General features: G+C 40.4%; 1 long non-coding RNA gene across 1 annotated transcript; it reads right to left on the bottom strand.

Annotated features, from left to right (window-relative positions):
- Positions 1 to 18,240: 18,240 nt before the first annotated feature.
- Positions 18,241 to 20,648, bottom strand: LOC138962412 (uncharacterized). The gene is made up of 3 exons (XR_011454507.1): positions 19,460 to 20,648; positions 18,707 to 18,788; positions 18,241 to 18,364 (listed from the first exon to the last, which is right to left on the bottom strand). It is a non-coding gene; the product is annotated as an uncharacterized lncRNA (long non-coding RNA).
- Positions 20,649 to 26,571: the final 5,923 nt, after the last annotated feature.

The following is a 26,571-nucleotide window of genomic DNA, read 5'->3' on the forward strand; positions in this document are numbered from 1 at the left end:
CCAAGATTATTCCAACTCTTTGTAATATCAGTAACCCAGAAAACGGTCTATCACAATTGCCACGAAGGTTATCAAAAGTAGAACACCATCTCTGCAAAATATCTCACACACTTTACATTACCCTCACCAAAGATTAATGAATTTAAAAACTCAGCCACAAAGTGTTCAATCGAAACTTTCTCTTAGTAAATCGACTTCTCACAGATAACCAGACCTTGCATTCTTTAGCGATCGCATTCTCATTTCTTTGGCATTCTTCTATGGATCCGAGGCCGGTTGACGTTTACTTGGTAGTTCGCCCACTTATTTTTCTTTTAGCGCTGAAAACATTCCACAGTGCTGTCGTATATTGCAACCGAAAATAGAAAACAAGTTTGTGCAAATTCATGTTGCGCCACAGAAACGACTCGGTCTATCCTTACACGTTGAGATTAACATTTAAATTATGTCTACAGACGTGTCTTTTCTTTTTAATTTTGCTCCCCGAATGTGACTGATTGGCACAGAAATGATTGAACTGTGCTGCGAAATAGGTCGACTCAGGCATGACCTTTTTGCCTCCAAGGGCAGACTAAAGTTGTTATTGTGACGCTGGGATTAGTGGTTGTCTATTTTTATTTTTTTCGGAAAGATGTTTTCAAGTGTACGTGGGCGTTTTTATCAGACATTCTTCCCTTGGAGAGAACATTATTAAAACCTCAGCAGGGCGAGAAATTATAGGAGACACTGTACAGTGACTGTTAACTTTGTTTGCGACTTGTTGGCTTATGTGAAGAATAGTCCAGTTCCGTTGCTGTGTGTGTGAGCACCTGTCTACTGCTATCTTACAATCACAATGTTGGCATCAGATGATGTTTATATTTTCTACGGCAATGAACCTATGATCTCTTAACAGCACTCCGCAGCTCACGTCTTCATGGCGATCCTCCGAGAGCAATAATTTTGTATTCTAATGAGCTTACTGTAAATATTCAACTCTCTGAATACATGTACATTCATCGTTGATTTATTAGTCACAAAACACTATGACAGAGCTGCCCCATTAATCTTCTAGTTAGTCTTTACAACACTTGATTAATGCGTTTCAGGTGATTACTTTTTTTTAAATTTTTTTTATTCTCTTTTTGTACATTTTTTTTATTTTTTTTTTTACATGTATATGGTTCCAGGTGATTACTACTGATGAATAAAACTCCTGACACGTCTAGAATTCTTAGAAATTGTCCGATACCGTCGTGAGTTTTGGGAGAACAAAACTGGGACAGGTACCACTGTTCGTTGCGTTTACTTTGGACAGCACACAGCGAAAGACAACAGACGAAAATGTTATTGATCTAAAAACAATGGACAGCATTCAAATTCTCGGCTTTCTCGGTGAAGCGTGAAAACCAGTGTCTAAGCTCATGCATAATTGGATCAATCAATCAATCAATATGAGGCTTATATCGCGCGTATTCCGTGGGTACAGTTCTAAGCGCAGGGATTTATTTTTTTATTTTTTTTATTTTATGCAATTTATATCGCGCACATATTCAAGGCGCAGGGATTTATTTATGCCGTGTGAGATGGAATTTTTTTACACAATACATCACGCATTCACATCGGCCAGCAGATCGCAGCCATTTCGGCGCATATCCTACTTTTCACGGCCTATCATTCCAAGTCACACGGGTATTTTGGTGGACATTTTTATCAATGCCTATACAATTTTGCCAGGAAAGACCCTTTTGTCAATCGTGGGATCTTTAACGTGCACACCCCAATGTAGTGTACACGAAGGGACCTCGGTTTTTCGTCTCATGCATCCGAAAGACTAGCAGTTAAGGGGGGAGAAAATTGCTAACGCCCTGACCCAGGGTCGAACTCGCAACCTCTCGCTTCCGAGCGCAAGTGCGTTACCACTCGGCCACCCAGTCCATAATGGATAATGCAAAGGTTTCAAAAACACAATTATACGCTCGAAAGTATTCACGCATGTATACAAAATCGGTGTGTGTGTGTGTGTATGTGTGTGTGCGTGTGTGTGTGTGTGTGTGTGTGTGTGTGTGTGTATGTGTGTGTATGTGTGTATAAATATAACACCTTTGGCCTGTGTGTGTGTGTGTGCGTGCGTGCGTGTGTGTGTGTCACTGTCTGTGCTTGTGAGTGAGTGAGTGAGTGCGTATGTGCGTGCGTGCGTGTGTGCATGTGTGTGCGTGTGTGTGTACCCCGTTTCCACAGGTTTGGTTGCCTAAATCACCATAAGGCAACCATCCACACGTGGATGGCAACCTAAACTCTGGATGGCAACCTAATTGTGTGGATGGTCGCTTCATTTAACACCGTTAAATTGACTTTTTTGACGGAAAGAATGTCATAACAATGTTCAAAATGACATTCTTTCCGTCCTCTATAGGCGACGAAATAGGTCAAATTTTGTGCATTTTTTAGTGCAAAATTCTTCGATGCCGGAGCGAGTACTGCACCCAGTGCTGTTGTAGTGCAAGTGCACTAGAAAGGCACTACACCCAGTGCCGCCTCTTAGGTAACCATCCACACTTTAGGTATGTGTGTGTCAATGTCTATGTTTGTGAGTGAGTGAGTGAGTGAGTGAGTGCGTATGTGCGTGCGTGCGTGTGTGCATGTGTGTGTGTGTGTATGTGTGTGTGTGTGTGTGTGTGTGTTGGTGCCTTTTATGGTTCCGTGTTTCTGCATGCCTGTATGTCAGTTAGTGTGCAGGCACTCATTCCAATCAATTTGGTTAAGGAACCGATCAACCAATCATGACAAGAAAAAGGAGCCACATTTCTTTATTATTCATAATCTAAGCGAGTTCAATGTACAATGGCGAGTGCCCGAGTGAACGGTGTCAAGTCACAGCACGTTAAACTTTCAAAACCAGCTAACCAGTCGTTCGACAATGTCCGGAACAACGAACATCTAAAACTAAAAGCACCAACAGCCTCCAGCAGAATAACTTAAAGCCACACCCCTTCTCGTTCCATTACCAAAAATTAACACTGCTTGTTGTGATGAGTTAAAATGTTCCAACAGTTCGCGGAGAGCACTCAGGCCGTTCATTTTAAGTATGTGACCAAATGGAGGAATGGTTTTATTTCATGAAAAAGCGGAGAGATGGTGAGCGGAACTGTTTGTACGAGAAGGACTGTGCCTTTGAAGAAAAGTTATTTCCTGCAAAAACCATCTTGTCAACCACTGGGGCGTTTTACCATAGAAAGGAGCATGCTTCATCTTAGACACATACCCCCGATCTTATTCCTGGTTGCGTTCTGTTAAGAACGGAATTCTGTTGCTGAATTGAAGTTACATGATGACACTGTTGTTCGTAATGAAAATGATTCAACAGAAAATGTCCACTTTACACACAGGGTAACCAGGCAATTCAGTATTGGTGTGTGTCCAAGGTGAAGGCTGCTCTTGCATGTGAAAGCCTGGGCACATCTGCGGCGCAAGGCATGATGGGTTACATGTGAAGGGATGTATCTTTAAAGAACATTTCTGCAAACGTCAGCAAAAGTTTCAATAATCGACCTTTTCAAAACCCAATTCACACTTGTCGCGAAAAAATAATGAGATGCACCAACGCACAACGACATGAATATTTACTTAAACATATTGATTATGGTAGCTCTTGCTGTCTATTGTTTCTGTTTATGCGCAGGCCAGCAGACGAACGATTGTCAGTCATTTGTGAACTTTCCGCTGTTCGGGCCGACTCGACATGAAGCTTTTGTTTCAAATGTAATATCCGTCTCTGTCTCTGTCTCTGTCTCTGTCTCTCTCTGTCTCTGTCTCTGTCTCTCTCTATTGCCCTCTCTCTAACTCTCTCCTTTGCTCTCTCTCTCTCCCTCTCTCTCTCTCTCTCTCTCTCTCTCTCTCTCTCTCTCTCTCTCTCTCTCTCTCTTTATTTGTATTAGAAGTAAGGACCGGCTGTAAGATAAGGCGTAGCCTTAAATCTCTATCCTTGGAAAATAAAGTTCCATCATCATCATCACCTCTCTCTCTCTCTCTCTCTCTCTCTCTCTCTCTCTCTCTCTCTCTCTCTCTCTCTCTCTCTCTCTCTCCCTTTGTCTTCTTTGCGCGCTTTCTCTCTCTCTCTTTCTCACTCTCTCTGTGAGTAAGCAGGCGTGTGTGTGTGTGTGCGTGTGTGTCTGTGTGTGTGTGCGGTGTGTGTGTTTGTGTGTGTGTAGGGGGGGGGGGTGAGTGTGTGCGCGCGCCGCTGTGTGGGCACATGTGACTGAGGTGTTTGCTGGAGTGCGTGCGTGCGCTGTACGTGCGTATCTGAACGCACGAATACACATACACACTTGGAAGCGGGTGGCAATTGTGAAAGCAACATTCTACTTCACTGCCACATGCATTAGTTCATGTCTGTCCCTATTCTCCAGTTGTTTCTCTCTTTCTCGTTTCTCTCTATTCAATCATTTAACGACCAGCGACTACTCCCAATTACTCCACTTTTTCACGTCTTTCCAGTATTGGGAGAAATGTACGTCTCTGTACATCACCACCGATCGATGTTGCTTCAGGGTCTGTTGGCTGTCCCGCACGAATCTTTTGTGGGAGGAATTTTGATTATGTCATTATCTTACTGGTGTTAAAAGAATTTTATTCTTCTGCATTATTGATCCCTTTTGCTTTTAGTTCGGTCGGTTGTACCGAATCAATCTTTGTGAGAAGAATTTCAATTAAGCTGTGAACCACAGAGTCACTGAAATCCAGAAGAAGAAAAGTGCTAATTCCGTTAGGTTATGCTGACCTTTAGCTTTGTAAATTCAAAGTCACAGTCTTGTGCAATTATTGAGTTATATTTGATAGAAGTCACTTGTATCACTCTAGTGACATTCTGGGCTCAAACATTGAGCTTAATTTGGTGATGTGTGTCCTTTGTCGAAGAAAATTCAACTTTCGGCCGACATATTTGTCTCCCTTTGCTTGTCACTTTCGTTCTCAAAATGGCCGCGACGATGTTGTCCTTCTAACCCCATTGTAAATAAAAACGCATCTGTACAGTTCATTGCGTAACTGGAGTAGCAATTCAAATGACTTTGTTTATGCTGAAATGTGCAAATAATGCAAATTCAGAGGCAAAGATTCCAGCAGAAAAACGTCCCTGAGTTTACAACGCTGAAGTATAACATAACCTGGCCTGCCGCTAATGATGGGCACCGTCTATACCGTGTGCTCTGTGCTTGGAAATAGGATCTTGTACTACAGTTCACGAAGAAGCAATTCTACTGCATGGATACGCGAAGACACATTACCCATCCAGCTAACGATATACCAAATACATAGTTTTGTCAGCAGACAGTGCGAAAGAATTACTGGATTGTGGTCTGTTTGGTTTGTGTGTGTGTGTGTGTGTGTGTTTTCTTTTTCATAACAGCCCTTCAACCCATATGGCTATCCAGGACCGTGTTTTTGTGGTTAGTTACAAAGAGAGAGAGAGAGAGAGAGAGAGAGAGAGAGAGAGAGAGAGAGAGAGAGAGGGGAGGGGAGGGAGAGAGAGGGGGGGGGGAGAGTGAGAGAAGGAAAGAGGGACAGAGACAGAGACAGTAAGACATAGAAAAATGACAGAGTGGCAGAGAGAGAGAGAGAGAGAGAGAGAGAGAGAGAGAGAGAGAGAGAGAGAGAGAGAGAGAGAGAGAGAGAGAGAGAGAGAGACAGACAGAGAGGGAGAGACAGAGAGAGTATGTATGTTAATCTGTGTGAGCGTGCGTTAAGTCATGACTGTCGTTTATCTATCTGTTTGCCACTCCTCCGCGTTTTCAAGCTAAGGCCAAAAAAAAAAAATTGTCTGTTTCTGGTCACCCGACCGACCCTAAATTTCGGCGCCGACCCTAAACTTTTTTTTTCCAAACTCCAAAATTTTGGTTTTTTTGGTGGTGGTAGAGGACAGGGTGAGAAAATGAACAACAAAAACGTGTGAAAACGAAAGTCCGCTGACGATTTGTAAATGTGTTGAGTGTCTTGTCTCTATGTATAGTGAATCCAGTCTCTTTGCGCGATTTTTAAAGTTAGTTTTATTGGTCTACATTTGGGGGTAAAAAAAAAAAAAAAAAAAAAAAAAAAAAAAAATCCCGACCTACCGACCCTATTTTTTTTAGCCATGTTACCAGAAACAGACAATTTTTTTTTTTGGCCTAACCAAACTGCATCAGCATAAAACAATAAAAGAATGCTTTACAGGAATCTACCAAAGTCTTAAGGGTGGAGTATATCAATGAGAAACAGGTGACAACATTGTTTTTCGACCTTTTTCTTTTAACAAAGATCTCTAAAACGAAACACACAAAAACGAAAAAAACACCGAAAAAGGAAACATTTCTTGAAATGTGTTACAACTCTGCCTTTTAAGAAATGAGTTCAGACATTTTATTCTTCCGTCTATGTTTTTTTCTTTGTGTGTGACGTCAATTGGACGAGAAACCAATTTCAATTTCACTTTGTACTCTCAGGGGTAGACTCCAGCATCAAGACATCAATACTTACATCATTCTCTTGACCAAATTGGGGTATTGAGAACATCAAACGAGTCAAATTGTGAAATGAGTCTTTCTCTACCGTCTGTTGGACAAAAGACGAACGCAATCTCGCAAACGCACACAAGTACGCACGCTAACAAGCACACCACCTCGATGTTCTCATTTCAATGAGAGAAAAAAACACCAAAAAACAAACATAAAAGAAAAACCATCATTATCCATTCTTCTTTAGGGTGATCTTTTATGTTATCTGACAGACGCGTTTCAATGCAAAGAAGCCTTCTGAACTCCACACGACATCGGAACGCCATAAACTTTTAGCGCAGATTCAATGGCACAATGATAAAATAACACTTGCCAGCACAAAACTTCGTCGATCTGAACTTTTTATGGCTATCGTTTGTTTGTACACAGAATCATAAACGTTTAGCGCTGATTTAATCGTCGAACGATAGATATTCACACTAGAATAGACGATCCCGCTTGGGAATTTTGTACAGCTTGTATTTTATGGCATCTTCAGCCTTTCAACACGAACATTTCCCTTTTTTGCTGTCACCCCTCATTTACTCGTTTATGCCGTGCGTCGTCACATTTTTTTTAGCAGTCTCGTGACAGTAGTACCAAACATTCCTTTTTCTCGCTTTCACCCCTCTTGTGTACTCGTCAAGACCTTTTTTGCTAAGTTAACACTATCATAGTAGTCAAACATTTTTCTTTCTCTTGAACCCGTTGATGCCTTTTTGCTAACTAGGACCATGCTGTACATATACACATAATGGACTCTTAGTATCCTAGTAAGCATAATACCAAGGCAATTCCATGGGCGCTTGGTGAACAAATTAAGTGCTTCAGAAAATCTTTCGGGTCAAAAGACATGACCCAAGCGAATTTCTCTTCCTGCTTTGTGAAAAACCACCCACGGAAAATCAGTGGATGCCTTTCTCTTTTCATAGTCTGTAAGATTTTCCCCCGTGTTCGTATTTTGTCCTCGAGTATACGTTTTTATTGTGCCTATTCTCAAACGTTTAAAAACATCACAAACACAGAATCTTTAGAAATGGACTGAACAAGCACCTCGGAATTTCGAAAACATATCTCTGCTTTGTAAATGATTCAACGAGTGTGTTTGAAGTGAGATATTGTGAAGCACTGCCCGAGTTAACAGCTAGTGCTGACATCGTTTATCATTTTCCTTTCAGTGGAAAGCTCTCTTACAACCCCCCCCCCCCCCAACACACACACACACTACACACTTCATTGTGAGATTACTGTCTCTTTTTACATTTAGTCAAGTTTTGACTAAATGTTTTTACATAGAGGGTGAATCGAGACGAGGGTCGTGATGTATGTATGTGTGTGTGTGTGTGTGTGTGTGTGTGTGTGTGTGTGTGTGTGTGTGTGTGTGCGTGTGTCTGTGCGTGTGTCTGTGCGTGCAGGGGCGGACGGGGGGGGCACAGGGAGCACGTGCCCCCCCCCCGAAAAAAAAAAAAAAAGAAGAAGAAGAAAAAAAAAGATTTTTCTATGCTGATTCTATGACCATTTCTAAGTTCAAATGGCACCAGATGGCACCATTTTGCTTCTTTGGGCAACATTTTTTTCCGGGGGGGCATGCCCAAGGACCCCCCTAGCAAATTCGGGCGCTTTGCGCCCATCACATTCACTTTCGATTCAAAGTGCCCCCCCTCCCCCCCCCCCCCCCCCTTACAAAGCAACTGATCCGCCCCTGGCGTGTGTGTGTGTAGAGCGATTCAGACCAAACTACTGGACCGATCTTTATGACATTTGACATGAGAGTTCCTGGGAATGATATCCCCGGACGTTTTTTTCTTTTTTTCGATAAATACTTTTGATGACGTCATATCCGGCTTTTTGTAAAAGTTGAGGCGGCACTGTCACACCCTCATTTTTCAATCAAATTGATTGAAATTTTTGTAAAGCAATCTTCGACGAAGGCCGGACTTCGGTATTGCATTTCAGCTTGGTGGCTTAAAAATTAATTTAATGACTTTGGTCATCAAAAATCTGAAAATTGTAATATTTTTTTTCTTATATATAAAACGATCCAAATTTACGTTCGTAGAGGTTACATGCCGAGTCTCAGTGATTATCAAAAATAATGGTTCTCGCCCTTTGGTAACAAACTAAAGGCAGATAGTGTGTGTTCTGTTCATGTTTTGGTATCGCTCGGGAAATGTTCTTTCCTCGAATGTGACTAGAAGACGAAGTTTTACACCCGTGTTCCAACGTTAAAAACTGTATGAAGTTCAGTTTTCCTGGGCAAAATAGTGTATGAAACCGCTACATGTTCTTTAAGTTGATTTAATGTTTGCAATTGATTGCGTGTGATCTGTTTATAAAATGAAATATTGTTGAAAACTGTCCGTCGGATTGCAGTCTTGTCGATGAAGCCGAAATCTGGAAGGGGAACTACTCGTGTCGCTAGACAAAGTATGAGAGTTACTTTTCCTTGGAATCTTGCTAGCGATAAACGATTGTGCACGGCAGATCTGAATTCAGAAAACAACCAAACTCACGGATTTTATATTGAGATTCATGTGTTCAAGCCTGTAGTTGCTGGTTTAAATGCGGTATTGTTGTATTGTTTGCTCCAGAAATGTATATTTTGTACATTAGAGTGTTCTGAACTTTTGAGTCGCAAAAAGTTGATCCACAATGTGTACAGTCTCTACCCATGAGCTATCGAGGATTCAGGCCCGTTCTTGGGTAAGTGATTTTGGTTGTTGGATAAGTTACCAAAAAATAACTAGCCCTACAAGTTTACAGAGAGAAAGACGCAGAGGGGGGAATAAATCTTATTCTACATCATTTCCTGATTCCAAAAACATATAAATATGTTTATATTTGGATTAAAAACAAGCTCTGAAAATTAAAAATATAAAAATTATGATCAAAATTAAATTTCCGAAATCGATTTAAAAACAATTTCATCTTATTCCTTGTCGGTTCCTCATTCCAAAAACATATAGATATGATATGTTTGGATTAAAAACACGCTCACAAAGTTAAAACGAAAAGAGGTACAGAAAAGCGTGCTATGCAGCACAGCGAAACCACTACCGCGCTGAACAGGCTCGTCAGTTTCACTCCGTTATGCACAAGCGGCGGACTACGGTCATTGTGAAAAAATGCAGTGCGTTCAGTTTCATTCTGTGAGTTCCACAGCTTGACTAAATGTAGTAATTTCGCCTTACGCGACTTGTTTCTCTGTCTCTCTAATCACACACACACACTCACACACACACACACACACACACACACACACACACACACACACACACACACACACACACTTACACACACACACACACTCACATACACACACACACACATGCACACACACACGCCCACACGCCCACGTACACACATACACACACACAAACAACAACAACAACAACAACAACAACAACACTGACAACAACATCAGCTTCTCGCAAATGATCGCATCATACAGTGACGTGGACAGGCTCCAATGTGTCGCGCTGTGGAGAGTCCATTTCTCCAAACAAAAACTATTCTATAGATTTGCTTTACAAACCAATAAACCAAGACTAGTCATTGGGCGCCCTGTGCCGCTTACCCTTTCAGTTCTGGTGAGAACATAAACAAGCTTTCGTCCTAAAAAATAGCCCTAATAAACTCATCGGCAGTGCAAGCCTGGTACGTGCCTCTCTTTAACTCACGAGTCCTTTGTGTGTGTGTGTGTGTGTGTGTGTGTGTGTGTGTGTGTGTGTGTGTGTGTGTGTGTGTGTGTGTGTGTGTGTGTGTGTGTGTGTGTGTGTGTGTGTGTCGGTGTGTGTATGTGTGTGTGTGTGTGTGTGCGTGTGTTTATTTGAGTGTTTTTTTGGGGGAGAGTGAGGGGGTAGTCCTTTTGATGCCTTGTCATGTCGAAATTAATCGAGTCAACGCGTTTTACAAATAGCACCCTGATCTTTTTGATCGATCAAGTAAGCGATCTTTTGTTAAGTTCGTCGCCCACGCTTTTAGCGAATGTGCATTATGTACGTATATTTGTTTGTCTGCAGCAGGGCGTTAAATGTCTATTCAATGAATGTTCAATCAGGTTTTAACGTGTTGACTATAAAATGTCATGATCAGCTATTGAATAAAATATGTATTTATATAGTCGTGTTTTGATGTGTTTTCAGATTTGCACTAAGTGGCATTAGCCTCGACTTCAGTCCTCAGGAAGGAATAACCGATATTTACGTTTGTTAGTGCATTTTCCTGTACTGATAGATAAAAACATTTATTCGTGAAGAAAACTCGACAATAAGCGTATACAAATTGTTCAAGAGAATTTCTCGGAACTAACTGTAACAGCCCTAGGGACGGTGAAGAAAGTAAAACGACACAAAAATAAGGAGAGAAGGGAAGAAAGGTTTATTAAACAAATAAAATAATACTGACAGTAAATTTCTATAAATGGTTATTATATATATGGATCCGGAAACAAAGCTAACTAAGTAAAATGAATAAAGAAAGAAGAAAAGAAAGAAAGAAAGAAAGAAAGAAAGAAAGAAAGAAAGAAAGAAAGAAAGAAAGAAAAAAGAAACCGATAAAAAAAATTTATAAACAAAAAGAGACCGAAGCATTATAGCCATACATGTAGAATGTCGCAGTATGTATACAAATTACATAACACAGATAAACAATTAAATCAATACTCATAACTATATGTGCAGCAACCACACCCGAAACGTGCATAATTATGAGCAGAACAGTTGACCTCAGCAGATGACTAAACCTTGTTGCATATCATTACCAAGACCTCCATTACTGGTCAACATAAGATTACTATCATCAGCGTAAGATCTCCATTCATAAAACAATTACTACAGTACACACTTGATCGCGCGGACACGCAACTTGCGTTACTGCCCCTCGAATAATTGATGATATGTAAATAGCACGTGCAGACAGACCTGTTGCCAACGATGATTGGATAATCACGACTTCCGCCCCCTCTGAAGGGGAGAGAACTCTGTTTATGCGACCAAAGGTTCTCGCCCTTTGGTAACAAACTTAAGTGGTATCATGTCGCGTCTGGTCGTCGTCTTGTCTCACCTGAGAGCAGTCTTCAGTTTGATGTCAGTTGTTTGAGTTTTCCCTGTCCTGCTCCTAAGTACATGCATTGCTAAGGCGTTGAGAAAGTATTGTGTCGACTGTGTTGCAATTATGTTATTGTTGTTGTCGTCTTAATCGTTGTTGATGCATTGTTGTTGTTGTTGTTGTTGTTCCTGTTGTTGGTTTAAACAAAACTTTATTCAATTTTAATCATGACAAGAACAATGCATGGATGATTACATACTCAAGCATATAATGCTTATTTTAAGCAATCATAGTAATTACAAAACAAAGGTTAGCATGATGGCGGAATAAGTACATCAGCTCATTTCAGGAAACGAAAAACAAAACAAAAGACAAAACAGATACACAAACAAGCAGAAAATGGGAAGGGGTTGGTGATACATGAGGTGGGGAAAGGGCAGCTAGCTAGTAGCTAGCTTAAGGGAAAAAGAAGAAGAAGAAGACTTGGAGCGCCAATATTTGAGGGGATTTTTTCAATTGTAATAAGTGCACATAAGACACTCGCACAAAGTTAATGCATATTGTGATCAGAGGAAAAGTCACTACATTGCGCATAAATCGAGACATAATTGATAAGTCGGAAAACAACAAAAGAACATGAGAGAGGTTATGGGGAAAATTTGTCAGGCAGCATGTCGCATGACAGTGTCTAATAAATGTAATGAGTGAAGTATAGAGGCTCATTTACGGAACCTGCCCGTCTGTCTAATATAGTCCTGTACAGTTATGAATATGGTCTGGTTGACATTTCGTGAATATTGCGGGATGCCTTTCAATAATATTTCGATATACTTATAATCATTTGTCAAATTATCAATGGACAATAATCTTATATCTCTATACAAGGGACAATGCAATAAGTAATGTTCAGCAGTCTCGCTGGGATAACCACACTCGCATTGAGAGCAATCCTTAAGGTGCCGCTTACATAAATCAAAATTCAAATCACTCATACCAATACGCAATCTGCAATGATGTACTTGTTCAAATCTTTCTCCAAAATAATAATGGCATGGTACTTTAAAATCAGCACTTGACAAATAAGTTTTGAACTCGCTCAAGGAGGTGGTCATTTTAACGTTATCTGGTAAGGTGTTCCATAGTACAGTCGTTTTGGGGATAAAAGAGTTGCGAAATAATTCGGTTCTATGGGGAGGCACATATCTTTCTAATGGTCTTCGTCTATGATACGGATTAATGTCAACTACAAGAGGGGGCAATACATTTACTAAGTACTGGGGGCATTTGTTATGTATCATCTTATGAAAAACAATTAATTTATGTCTTTTCCTTCGTTCTTCAAGGCTACATAGCCCACTTTCCTCATACAGCTTTGCATGGCTAGTGCCCTTAACTCCACCTATTATAATTCGTAGGGCTTCTAAGTGTAATTTTTCTAATGCATCTGCCATTATCTTAGTGCAATTATCCCAAACAACATCTGCATAGTCGAAATGGGGTAAAATAAAAGACTTGTACATTATTTCCAAACTTTTTCGACTTAATCTATATTTATAAAATCGTAAACAATTAATCAGTAAATTCGCTTTTTTAACTATGCTTTGGATGTGGGCATCCCACTTGCAGGTGCTCTGTAAAATCACTCCAAGGTGTTTGTGTTGATCTACTTTTTCTAAGAAGACATTGTTGAAAAACAAGGGTTGAGGGGGGATTAAATCACGTTGAATATTTAACAATTCAGTCTTAGTCTCGTTAAATTTAACTTTCCATTTATTGGCCCATGCACTAATTTTATCAAGATCTTGATTTAATATATTGGTTCGTCTGTCTACATCTTCTAATGCAAGATACATGCTTGTGTCGTCAGCAAACAACTTAATTCCGGATTCAATATTCTTTACAATATCATTAATATAAACCAGAAATAAGAGCGGGCCTAGCACGGATCCTTGTGGAACACCGGCAGGAATCTTTTTAACATTAGACTGTGTTCCCTTGATTACAACAACTTGCTTGCGGTCTGTTAAATAATCACAGAACCATAATAATAACCGACCTCTAATGCCCACTGCTTCTAACTTGGCCAAAAGGCCCTTGTGCCACACTCTATCGAACGCTTTCGACACATCAAAAAATACAGCTTGGGTCGTAATGCCTCTGTCATGACAGGAACAAAATTCATTGTAAATCGAAATCAATTGGAATACACATGAATCATCTGGCAAAAAACCAGACTGCTGTGGAATGAGTATGTGATTTGCCTTTAAAAAATCAAAAACATGTACATAAACACATCTTTCTAACACCTTACCAACACAACTCAGTAATGATATAGGACGGTAATTATTACACAATTCTGCTGGACCTTTTTTATATACTGGAGTAACATGGGCTAGTTTCCACGAGGCAGGAAATTTTCCTTCAACTAAACTTCTATTAAATATTTTTAAAAGGGGTTCTGATACAACATCCACAGAAGCAATTAATAATCGGTTATGTATTAAATCGGGACCTGCAGCTTTCGTCTTCTTCAAATTTGTAATAACATCTTTTACTTCATTAACTGACAAGACTAAATTATTCATAAAACAATCAGAAATTTGGATTTCGGGAGGTTCATCGTCTGGATTCTCAATGGACGAATTCTGAATAAACTGATCATTAAAAATATTAGCTTTATCGTGGTTTAAATAATGTATTTGACCTTCTGAGTGGATTGGTGGAAGTTCTTCAGTTTTCTTCTTATTCATAAAGGATTTAACTAATTTCCACCATTGTTTAGTTCCGAATTTTGAAGGGTCTGAGATCTTTGTATCCAAATTGGAATAATACTCAATAATTCTTTCTCTTTTCTTTTGTGTCAATGAATTACGTGTCTGTCGATACAACAACCAATCTTCGGGTAAATCGGTTAATCTCGCTTTAGTGTGTATCTGATCGCGTGCATCAATTAAATCTAAGATGTCAGATGTTACCCACTCCTTGTCCTCCGATCGAACTGTTACAGTCTTAACCGGCATATTCTCTTTGGCAATGCTCATGAAAATCTGAGTAAAATCTTGGACATTTTCATCAAGACATGTCATTTATCAATAAAGACCAATCAACTTGGGAAAGTGATCCACAAAAACTTTCAATATTCATCTTATCATAATTATAAATGGTTCTTTTAAATGAGCGATTAGGAATAACTACAGTGTTTAATACTGCACATGGTACACTGTGGTCACTACACACAGGAGGAAAAACATCTACGCGCTGTATCATTTGCGGGGTTTGGGTTATTATTAAATCTAGGCAGGTACTACTTGTCTCCGTGACACGTGTTGGCAGGGTTACAAGTTGGGTAAGTTGATATAAGTTCAATAAGTTCAGGAGATGCTGGGAGGGGTTACTACCAAAATCGGAGTTAAAGTCTCCAAGGACGATAAATTTGACAAACTGGTTATTTACTCGACGAATGCTTTCGTCAACTAAGTCCCAATATTGGACCTTCGCATCAGGTGGTCGATAAAAAGAACCCACTAAAAGTCTATCTTTATGAAACTTAATTTCAGTCCAGACTGCTTCAAGTCCTGGCACGTGCAGGTCTGGACGTGGCTTACAAAACAAATATGTTTTAACATAAATGGCTACTCCCCCATGTGGGTCGTTTGGTCTGTCTAGTCTTATTGGAGGTTGAAAATTTGGGATCAGTAGTGAGGAACTGTCGTCTGTATGGGATAACCAAGTCTCAGATATGGTTAAAACGTCATGCTTTTGGACTTCAGGATGCAATAGATCAATTTTATTTTTAATACTGCGAGCGTTAATATGGACAATGGACACTTGTTGTGGGGGACCTGGGTTTTTTTCAACATCTCCAGATAAATACAGGCGTTTCTGGGCAAATAGGCCGGAGGTGTATTCAAGGCGTGCAGAACAAAAACAAGTACATTCTTCACTGTAAAAACAGCTAACATTTTGCATCCAACGCGTCGGACTACCATCAATCTTACTCCTTGCAAATAAAAACACGAACAAGGCAAGTGTGACACGGCTCGGACATCTTAGGCACATCAAAATAAAAAATGGTAACAGGGAAGATTCGCACAAAAACTCTAACTTAAGGCCTAGAGCTACTGCCTTTACATGGAAGCAACCAATTCTAGCTCTATAAAGGATTAAATTAAGTGACATTTTCCAGCAACATCAGAAACAGTGTCGTGACGAGGAGAGTGCATTGCATGTTATCAACTGTGACTCTGGCGCTTAGTCTACATGGGAGATGGAAGCAAGAAGAAGGGAAAAGTTTGCATAGGGGTTTAAAAATACGAACAGAAGAAGCTGGACAGTTTATGTACAGACAAAAGAAGACGGGGTTGTCGTGCATTTGGGCTATAGCCGATGAGGCTCTCCATTTCATAAAAGAGTATGCATACAAGCAGTTCATAAACTAACAGGCAAAACGTGCAGTCCAACTCAAGAGTAAACTCCAGCATATAATTATGTGGGACTAGATTAGGATTGGAAACACACTACTGGACCAAGTGATTAACCTTTCAATCCATGAAAACATGCACAAGACAAAAGCAAACGCAAATACATCAGCTAAACAACCGTGCAAATATAATCGACAAACAACATAATAGTTCTTCAGTTAGTGATCTTACTAATCAAAGAGCATCTAAATCCAGTAGCTACGCGACAAACAACTTTATAAATACTCCAACTATTTCAAATAATTACAGTCTATATGATCGGTTAATGAGACAGATAGAAAACCGGACACTCATAAACAGTGTTTTCTGGGGTGCATGACTGGACGCCACTATAGGTGCAGCAGCACTCAGTGTACTCACTATATCAGACACTGTGACAGTGCACGGGGAAATAGACTGAGGTTGTCAACAAGCGCGGGAGCTGCAAGAAAGGGTTACATAATCAACACGACCAGATGACAGTCTGATAAGCGATCAGCTAGACGACCAAGATGATTAACGCAGTCATCTAAAGAGTCAGTTGGGGGATAATCATCAAAGTGATCATACAACTTGTCGAACGAATACTGGAATAGAAAACTATGCAGTCAATCAGATAAGACATCAGGTTTGTATTCTTGTTTGTTTTTTAACTCGACAAACGCTGTTCCTGTTGTTGTTGTTCCTGTTGTTGTTGTTGTCGTCGTCTTAATCGTTGTTGTTGTTGTTGTTGTTGTTGTCGTCTTAATCGTTGTTGATGTGTTGTTGTTGTTGTTGTTGTTGTCGTGGTCGTTATTGTTGTTGTTGCTGTTGTTATTGTCGTCGTCGTGGTCGTTGTTGTTGTTGTTGTTGTTGTGGTGGTGGTGGTGGTGGTGGTCGTTGTTGTTGTTGTTTGAAATAGTTTCATGTTTTCTAGTCATAACCACATGTCGCTGCTGTTGATGCTGTAGCTGGTTCATTGATCCCCTCCACTGGACGCCATTCATACTCGTGATCGTGTTCGCCGCAACACCTTTACTAATTCGCGTCTTGACAGATTGAAACATTCGATATTAGTTACAAAAATATACCAGTCGCCACTTATTCAGCAGTCTGTGGATCAGATATGGAAAATCAGTTCACAGATTTTCCTTTCTCATTCAAAAAAATGTCAAATTAAGAAACCGTAATACAACACAAGACGCAATTAACACGAGAGAGCGCAATTACACAAATGATGATCGTAACATACATAATACAACAAATCAAGAACCCGTAACACACCAAAAGAACCAATCTACGCGTGTAATGACAATTACCCTACTTCGCATCGTTACATACAGAAAACATAAAATAAAGAAGTCTTCAACACACCAAAATAACTCATCAACGCGTGTAACCGCAAGTACACACAACTTGCTATCGTTCCATACAATCTAATATAGAAATTCAATCTCTGTCCGGACATAAATATGAAGATCGTGGCTATAAACAACTACACGAAACATCCACGACCGTCAGATTTATGTTGCAAACATAATTGCTCATTTCAGCTAAAACTAACACTCAGCCTTCTATTACTTTAAAACAGCCATCTTTACATTACTCCAAAACGGCCATCTTTGTATCAGCCGTAAATTTGCCTCGTAAAAAACCCGCTCATTGTAAACCGATCCATAAATTCTCCGCATACGTCCCTGAAGTTGACCCGATGAAAAAGTCGTGATTAAAAAGTGATCGATAAATCTTTGCTAACGAGACACAAGGCAGCCGACCAAAGAATCGATATTGCTCACGAGGCTACAAAAGAGCCCGTTACGACCTGATTGAGTAGTCTCAGTCAGTCAAGTCCCGTCGGCCTCTAGAATTGATGGGAGGTTTGGAATTGGTAAGGAAACTATAGGTGTACGCAGACGACTTTCAACGCCAAGAGGCCAGCAAACAGGCGTGGCGTTATGTCGGAGGGTTAGAACGACAAAAACACGTGCATTCTAACCGGTTATACCTACTTTGTGCCTCCTCAAGTTCAGCCAGGATTTGTTGTAGGTAAACCTTTTGTTGCAGGTAAACTGTGAAGCGGTAGGCTAACATTTTTGTTGTAGGTCAACTTTGTAGTTGGGGGCCGAGAGTAGATTCATAATTGTGTTCCAGGTGAATGTTGTATGGCCTTTTCGGCACGGGGTGTTGCAGAAGTTTTTTTGCGATAATAATCACATGCTGCGGGACGATGTTCAAGTGAATAGTACACAAGGAACTTAGTCGATAAATATCGACAGGGGGCGGACAAATGGTGCTTCACAGATCAGCTGACAGGCATTCATTTTCTGCAATCTCACTGCACACCTCTTCCAAAAGTGGAACTGTCACCTGTTGACATTTAAAAACACATGTAAATGTACACACAGTGACACAATAAAAAATCATGCGTAATGAGAATTATCCAAAAATATTATATGATGCACTGGTATCAAATGTGTTATGGTATTTTATGTTATCACAGAATCTAAGTCTTGAAAAATACACATGTTCACACAAAAATATGGCAAATACCACATGAGACTGAAATATACACAAATCTGCAGTAACTTGACTGAGAAATCACAAGCGGGTGTAGTTGTAGGCATCACAATCACAAGACAAACAAATTCTGCCTTTATGTTTAATATTTTTCAACAATAAATGTTGCAAATGTAACGAATAACTTCTCACCTTTTGTGAAATAATACTTTGAGCTTGACACACTTCTGACTGTACAGGGGTTTTCATCAACAACAAAAGTGGTGCTTGCTTCCTGAAACAAAATTATTCAATGATGAAAAGAACTGAATGTGGCAGTGTTCAAAGTGATATTCAAACTTGTATACAACTATCAGTACCTATACTGTAAAACGAGAAGGCTATTGGCATGCTCGTCAATCAGTATGTGTCATTCAGTGTTTTGTGCTGTAACAATGAAATGCAATCAATGCAAGTTCTTGTAGTCTAGAAATAAATACAACAATAATTTCAATTGAAACCACAAACTAGTCAAATAAATTGTGTAAATAGTTGGACAAAGAGATGCTTATTAACCCAGGGAAATAACAGGATTTCTTAGCAAAACTTTCCCAACCCAATTACCTGATTCGGTCCGGCTTTTCTGCTTTTAACACTTACTTTCAGTTTCACTAGAATATCATATCACAACTACAAGAATAACAATGGAACAGGAATGAGATTTTGTTTTGTTTTTGTAAACTACATCAGGATTTAACTCTGCTTACATACAAAATACGGACAGTGACGTTCAATCGTGGTGGCTGATCAGTGCACTGACTGACGGACGATTCGATTTGATCGCTTCACCACGCCTTTCCAACTATGTGCTCCCATACAGTTTTGGTAGATACATGCTTGTGCAAGTATGTTATTAGTATTACCAATATGAATCTTATTTTCCTTTCGATGGTCAGTTTTACTCACCTCTGTCACCTCTGTAACGGCAGTCACCTCTGCGAATGCTGTCGAAGAATCTAACCGAAAGTAAACATTCTGGGAATCTACGCGCATCGGCCTTGACGCAAGTTCAATGCTGAGCCAATGAGCGCGCCGCGGCGAAGTTGGCCGCTGTAAGTCTCGCAGCGCTGGCTGGCTGAGCGAGTTGCGTGTCCATCCATATTTAGGTCCAAGCCGCACCGTGAGACCAGATTAGTAGGTGCTTGATTTTGGTATTTTGATTTTACATAACATTAAACCTTTCTTGGGGTTCATGGTCATGGCAACAGCCATAATAATATTATATCATGTATAATATTACATTTCAGCATATTTGAATTACATGTCATCATACCAAACTGTCATGCATGTGTATTCCTACATCATTCTGATTGATCACAACCAAACCTACTATCAGTGGACACATCCAAATGTAAGCGCCTGTTCTTGACAACTTTTAATCGATCTAAAAATAGCAACTTGCTGGGCCCTTTGCCGCCAACAGACACTGTTTGGCCTGTAGGTAAAATGTACAATGTATTTTCTGATTTGTGCACAAAAGCTTTTTTTCTTTTTTCTTTTTTTTAACATAACAATGTTTAATGTCACTGTATGTTTAAAAGACCATGGTCATATTTGTAAAAAAAATGTTAAATTAGAAAATAAATAACATTTTGGTTCATGATTTTTCCTACACCTGTGCTGAAAATAAGACATAAAAATGTCGGTATATAAGTCACTCAAATACAGGTAGGTATGAATGGCTCGGTTTGAGTTTGTTGCAGTTGACCCTGCACAATGCGACATATCATGTTTTTGTTGAACAATTTTGACGTCACCCCTCCCATAGGGTGACGTATTTCACAACTTCCTGTGTTACACAAACTCTGTGATGACCAATTTTGACGTCACCCCTCCCATAGGGTGACGTATTTCACAACTTCCTGTGTTACACAAACTCTGTGATGACCAATTTTGACGTCACCCCTCCCATAGGGTGACGGATTTCACAACTTTCTACAGATGAACAATGTTGCCTTCACACCTCCCAAAGGGTGACGGATGTCACAACTTCCTGTGTACACAAACTGATGACGTATTTCACAACAAAATGGCGCTGCCCATGGTCAACCTCTAAACTATCCGTATAGAATGGGGGCGTCCTCGCCCCCATAACAACGGTTCGGCGGAAGTAATGAAACTGGACATTTTGGAGATGGCACCATATAAGAAAAGTAAAAGCTGTTGAGGGTATTATACACATGTTTTAGTGCCTTGTGGGTTTTTGTGTGTGGTCAGCAAGGATTTTGACCAGTAGACGTAAGGAATTGCTGCCTCTGTAGATTTTCATTATGTCTTTGGAACTGATTGTGAAAATTCATGCAAAAATTGATTTATTTTGACATTTTGTTATACCAGTATGCCTTGTGTACAGATTTGTAAACACTTGAGAGAGACAGAGAGAGACAGAGAGAGGCAGAGAGAGAGAGAGGCAGAGAGAGACAGACAGAGAGAGACAGAGAGAAAGAGAGACAGAGAGAGGCGGAGAGAGACAGACAGGGAGAGACAGACAGGGAGAGACAGAGAGAGACAGAGAGAGAGGAAAAGAGAGACACAGACAGAGAGAGACAGAGACAGAGAGAGAGACAGAGAGAGAGAGACAGAGAGAGAGAGACAGAGAACGAGAGAGAGAACGAGAGAGAGACAGAGACCGAGAGACAGAGACAGAGAGAGACAAAGAGAGAGAGAGAGAGAGAGAGAGAGAGACAAAAGGAGATATAAAGAGAGACGGAGAGAGAGTGAGAGTGAGAGAGAGAGAGAGACAGAGACAGAGAGACAGAGACATAGAGAGACAAGGAGAGAGAGAGAGAGAGAGAGAGAGAGAGAGAGAGACAAAAAAGAGATATAAAGAGAGACGGATAGAGAGTGAGAGACAGAGAGAGAGACAGAGAGAGAGACAGAGAGAGAGACAGAGAGAGACAGAGAGAGAGACAGAGATATATATATAGAGAGAGAGACAGAGAGAGAGAGAGACAAAAAGGAGATATAAAGAGAGAGAGAGAGAGAGAGAGAGAGATAGAGGGGAGACAGACAGACAGACAGATAGACAGACAGACAAAGAGCGAGAGAGAGAGAGGGAGAGAGAGAGAGAGAGAGAGAGAGAGAGAGAGATTGATTGATTGATTGATTGATTGATTAAACTTTATTACAGAAGGATGGAGATTTTAGGCGTTGCCTAGTCTTACAATCTGTCCTTGCTAACTAACATGAATACAAAACAGACATGAAAACATTATAAGAGCAAAAGAGGTTGACGGCAAAAAAAAATCGTACATATGATAATAAATGGCATTTAAAGGCAAAGAAAAAGTTATAGTATTTGATACTATTAAATACAATAACAGCAATAGAAATATGAAAATAGAAATAATGGTAAGGATGATGATGTCATAACGATAATAACAATAAAAAATATAAGAGAGAGAACTTTGAACTTTGAACTTTATTCATTTATCGAGGGTAACAGAATAAGCAAAATATACATTAAACACTTTCTAGACCTACGCACACGGAAACTGTTTTTTCAGGCATATATTCAATCAACTATTGATTATGCGTCCACAGTGTGGGACTCTGCAAGTGCAAACACTTTGAAACACTTGTGCTCTTTACATAGACGAGCTGTAAAATTAATTCTTTTAAAAAATGCATCTCTCTCTATGTCTGATTATAAAAAATTAAAGATTCTTCCTATCAAATCACGATTCATCTATAACAAAGGTGTAATGATGCATAGAATTATGTCAGGGAATGCACCTACATTCATTGCCTCAGATTTCAAACTGAATAATTCAATAAAACTAAACAAATTAATTACCCCAACCCCTAGAATTGACCTTTACAAATCAAGTCTTTCTTATTCTGGCGCCTTATTGTGGAACTCCATTCCTGATTTAATTAAAATGCAATTCAGTGAAACTTCCTTCAAAGAAATGTATATGCTGTTTCTCTTGGAAACAAGTAAATAATTATGTGATAATAATACATCATTGCTTGATATTCATAATGCATTTTGAATGTCTTTTTAACTGTTTGACATGTTAATTATATACATTGTATTGTAATTAACTTAACTTCTATTTCTTCTTGTTATTAATCGAGTTACCCTCAATGGGAGAGAGAGAGAGAGAGAGAGAGAGAGAGAGACAGAGACCGAGAGACAGAGACCGAGAGAGAGAGAGAGAGAGAGAGAGAGAGAGAGAGAGAGAGAGAGAGAGAGAGAGAGAGAGAAAGAGACTCCACAAGCTATGAAATGGTAATAGAATTTAAATTGTTGACAAAATATGGTATTACACTCATACTTGTAAATGCTTCTTCTTCCAATCAATGTAGCGGTCACGTGTATCATTATCACTGAATCATAAGTATACGCTGTCTCTGCTGACCTTGCAAAAATCGACAGTTGTTCCACAGGGTGTGGTCAAATACGTTTCGCCTTCATTAACAGCTCGAACAGAATGACCGCACCGCAATAACAACAGCGACGTCAATCATGTTTGTATATTCAATGAGGTCAAGTGAGCAGGTAGACGAATAGTATAGGTAAAAGTGACACCTGCTCCTTCAATAAGTCGTATCACGATCATCGGGCGGAAAAGGAATACTCCCATTTAAAGACAAGACTCTTCGATTAATGATCTGTTTGTTTGTAGAAAGGTGTGTAAGCAACTGTCAATGGTTTGATGGTCACTGTTGTCTCTGTTGGATTTTAATCTCCTTAGTGAGATTACGAAGATGGTAAGTGTGGTGTTTGTTGAACGAGTCAGTGTGCGTGCGTCAAAGATTGTAAGGTCTGCATTCCTTTCAGTGTCGAGCAAAATGTCAAGTTTACAGAAAACTGACTTAGCCTTGAAACAAGAACTTCAAAAACTCAAACCGCTTGTTCAAGACAATCATAGTAGAGAAGTAGCCATTTTGGAGACATTTGCTGGCGAAGTCAACCTATAAGGACTTCAAGGGACATCAGCTGTGCAATGAATTTTACGTACACACAACCCGAATTGTTTAGTCTTTAGAGACAGTTTTTCTGGCCAATAGTATCCCATCATGAAAATAAAATGTACTTTCTAGTCCCAGTCCACCGCTAGCTTGGCTTGGGTCCTATCTCATTTGCAGGACTCAGGCTGTGCTTGTCGATGGCCAGATGTCTGCTCCAGCCCCACTTTCTTTCGGTGTTCCTCAAGGTTCAGTACTCGGTCCCATCCTTTTCATCATGTACACTAAGCCCCTATCCACACTGATTCAAAACCATTCTGTTTTAAATCAGTCTTTTGCTGATGACACCCAGCTGTATAAACCCAGTCCCCCTGCAGAGACACATTCCGCCATCCAGACCATTCAGACATGCATCACTGATGTTAAATCTTGGATGGTCGATAACAAACTTAAGCTGAATGATGATAAGACTGAAGTCTTACTGTGCAAAAAGAAGAACACTACATTTCCCTCTCCCCAACCTGTTTCTGTTCAAATAGGCAACACCGACATTCTTTTCTCACCATCAGCTAGAAACCTTGGATTCACCCTTTCATCTGACATGACCCTTAACAAACATATATCTTTAGTCTGTAGAGCAGCTTATTTTGAGCTTCGTAAGATCAGCACCATTCGCCACACACTCTCCTCTCAAACAACTAACACTCTTTTCTGTGCCTTTGTTCTTTCTAAACTTGACTACTGCAACTCTCTTCTCTCTGGCTGTCCTCTGTACCTCCTGCATAAACTACAAAAAGTTCAAAACTCGGCAGCACGCCTCATTCTGAAGGCACGAAAACGAGATCACGCAACACCACTTCTTCACACACTGCACTGGTTACCTACTCAAGCCCGCATTGACTACAAACTGTTCACCCTCTGCTTTAACTTCTTTTCTGGCTCGTCTCCTGCTTACTTCTCTGAACTCCTCACCGTCTATTCTCCAGCAAGACAACTCCGTGCCTCTTCTGACTGTCGCATCCTCACCATTCCACACACCAAAACCAAAACATACGGACAACGCACTTTTACTTTCTGCGCACCCACACAATGGAATTCTCTCCCCTTTCACATCCGCCACTCTCAGTCACCCCAAGCATTCAAACGAGCACTTAAAACGCACCTCTTCAAGAAATACAACCCCTGATTTTGTTTTCTCAGTCCATCAGTAGGCTACATGTAGTGTATTTGTTGTTTTAGTGATAATGTGATAATGTAGGGGAAAGTCCCCAAATACCGAACGGTGCCTAATACCGAACAGCTGATTTCTCGAAAACAAGAGGTGACTACTCAAATTGGACTGCACGAGGTGATAGAGTACCGTCCCTGATTATCCTGCACCAAAAATCATGGCGGATAAAGGCGGCAAAAAAAACCGGTGAGTGATTTTATGATTTTATGACTCTCAATGCTATTTCGACCCACAGCAGACTAGGATCATGGTATGAATTTGAGTTGTTTTTGTGAAAAGTTATGGTTGAAATTAACAGTGTGATCTATCTGCTTGCCAAATATGTCTGTTTGAAAGCATTCGTCTTAGATCTTGCCTGAGCGCCCCGTGGTTTTAAAATAGTTAGGTAGATTTCAATTACCGAACACTCCATGTTTCAAATACCGAACAGTGTTCGGTATTTGAACTTGTGTGTTCGGATTTTGACTCTCTCTCTCTCTCTCTCTCTCTCTCTCTCTCTCTCTCTCTCTCTCTCTCTCTCTCTCTCTCTCTCTCTCTCTCTCTCTCTCTCTCTCTCTCTCTCTCTCTCTCCCTCCCTCCCTCTTCTCTTCTCTTTTTATTTTCTGTGCATGTGTATGCCAGAAGTAGATCTAGTTAGTACAGAGTGATGAGCGTTGTTAATACTTGGTGTACCGGTATATTGTGCAGGGCTACATGGTCAACGCAGTCACTGGCAACAGCCATGGCAGCTGTCATAGACAAGAGGCTTGGACTTCGAGCAGCTGCAAGAGCGTATGGAATCCCACCCACAACACTTAAAGATCATCTTGATGGAAAATACGAACATGCCATGGGTGATACAAAACATTTGGGGAGGCCGTCCATTCTTCCCCCAGCAATAGAAAAAGAATTGGTTGACCATATCATTAAATGTGAGAGGATGTTTTTTGGCCTGACAAGAAAAGACGTTATGTCACTTGCATACGAAATAGCGAGCAGAAATGGAATTCAACATATTTTCAATGAAGACAAAAAATCCTCCGAGCCAGCAGGTTCCTCATCTGAAGAAGCGGGACCCCCCTCTGAACCACCAAGACCCTCCGCTGAGCCTGTAGAACCCCCCCAGGCTCTAAACCAATAGGACCCCCCTCTGAACAAGCAGGACCCCCCTCTGAACCAGCAAGACCCCTCTCTGGGCGAACTGGACATCCAGTAGACCCACTTTCTGAACCACCTAGCCCATGCTCTGAGTAAGACATAGGCCTATTTTTGGCACTTCCGAACAAAACAGTTATCCAAACCAATCCCGGCGATGGACGCTGCTTTTTTAGATGCATTGTCATCGGCAACACTCCTGCGTTCCAAACCGCAGAAAGGGACGGTAATGGGTTACCTTCAGAGTGTCACACGAAAATACAAGAACAGATCCAAGCTGATGCTCTAAGACAAAAGATGACCAGTCACATGCTCAGCAACATTGAAGGCTTCCGCGAAGTGTCAGCTGCAATAAACTTTGACATGCCATCATCTTTCGCTTTTTTCTCCCTAGAAGAAAAGATTCTTCACATGGCTCATTCAACTGCTTCAGTGGGAGACATGGACATTTCTGCTACAAGTGAGGTGTTGCAGCAGCCCATCCACATCATCAATGCAGAGTCTGGGAACGTTCTCAAATACAACGATGACTCTTTGGCTCAACCAGTGACTCTCCTTTACTCACCTCATTTGTTTGTATATTTCGCTGCGAGTCCAGTATATTAGGTATTACTCTTAGTTTATCATCTCGCATGCAGTCACTCCCTGTTTACTCCACCTCATGGGGACAATGCAGGACACTATGACTGCGTCCTTGAGTCAGCTGTTTCAGTGGCGCTGATTTCTCACAATCCCAGTG

Source organism: Littorina saxatilis, linkage group LG3, assembly GCF_037325665.1.
Source record: "Littorina saxatilis isolate snail1 linkage group LG3, US_GU_Lsax_2.0, whole genome shotgun sequence".
In the NCBI taxonomy this organism is placed as follows: domain Eukaryota; kingdom Metazoa; phylum Mollusca; class Gastropoda; order Littorinimorpha; family Littorinidae; genus Littorina; species Littorina saxatilis.